Genomic DNA, 1,436 nt, shown 5'->3' with positions numbered 1-1,436 from the left:
AAAACTCTTGGCAAGGTATGAAAACTGGAAATCCCATCCTAGTTATCCTTATCAATTGTGATGAGAATTGTTTATTGCTCCCACTTAGTTAACCCTTACTAAATAAAGGAAAGTCAAGTGGACTAGTCAATGGGATTCCTCAAGTCCTAGTCAACTCCTAAGGAAAGACTAGCTTTAGAGGGATCCAAATCAACCAGCAAATTCCAATTATCAATCAACAAAGGAGTTTGATAACTCAAGTGTCACCAATTACTCAACCAAAGCCAAAAGGAGAGAAATCTAAATTAAACTGAAAATATCAATAATAAAAATTGAAGAAAGCAATCATAAATCTGAAATACCTCAAATTGCATTAAATAAAGAAATCAAATCTAATATGGAGTTCATAAACCAAATTGGAAAAATAAATAACTTAAGTAATAGAGTAAATAAAAGTAGAAGAGAAGTTAAATTAAAGGAACATTGAACCTGGAATTGAGAAGGAATGAACCTAAAACTAAGAGAAATCCTAATCCTAAAACCTAAGAGAGAGGAGAGAGCCTCTCCCACCAGAAACTACATCTAAAACCTAAAATTGTGTATATGAAAGTTGTGTGAATGAATGAATTGATTCTCCCACTTTATAGCCTCTAATCTGTGTTTTTTGGGCCAAAAACTGGGTCAAAAACAGCCTAGAAATTGCTGGTTCCGAATCTTAACACGCTGGTTTATCGTCAATGCGACGTGTGCGCGTGATATGACACGTGCGCGTCACCTATATTTACGGCCACTATGGCAAATTATATATCATTTCGAAGCCCCGGATGTTAGCTTTCCAACGTAACTTGAACTGTCTCATTTGGACCTCTGTAGCTCACGTTATGACCAATTGAGTGAGAAGAGGTCAGGCTGGACAGCTCAGCAATTCCTTCAGTTTCTTGTATTCCTTCCACTTTTGCATGCTTCCTTTCCATCCTCTAAGCCATTCCTACCCTATAAACCTTGAAAACACTTAACACACATATCAAGGCATTGAATGGTAATAAGAAAGGATTAAACATAGCAAAATTAAGGCCAAAGAAGCATATTTTCAATCATAGCACAAAATCAGGAAGGGAAAATGTAAAACATGCGAATTCTATGAATAAGTGTGAGTTTAGTGGATAAAATCCACTCAATTAAGCACAAGATGTACCACAAAATAGTGGTGCATCGTGGCAAAAAAAGTGTGGCCAAATCTCAAATCAATTGCCACCCTCATAAAAGCGTGGCCATTGACCCTTTTTGCCACGCTTTTGAAGCGTAGCAAAAAAAACGTGGTCAAATATCCATTCAGTTGCCACCCTCATAAAAGCGTGGCCATTAACCACTTTTGGCCACGCTTTTAAAGCGTACCAAGAAAAAAGCGTGGCCATAGGCCTTTCTTCTTGTAATGCCATAATCACCGCCATCTCTCT

The sequence above is a fragment of the Arachis ipaensis genome, chromosome B02, assembly GCF_000816755.2.
Source record: "Arachis ipaensis cultivar K30076 chromosome B02, Araip1.1, whole genome shotgun sequence".
NCBI classification, from domain to species: domain Eukaryota; kingdom Viridiplantae; phylum Streptophyta; class Magnoliopsida; order Fabales; family Fabaceae; genus Arachis; species Arachis ipaensis.
Note: the sequence above shows the minus strand (reverse complement) of the source record.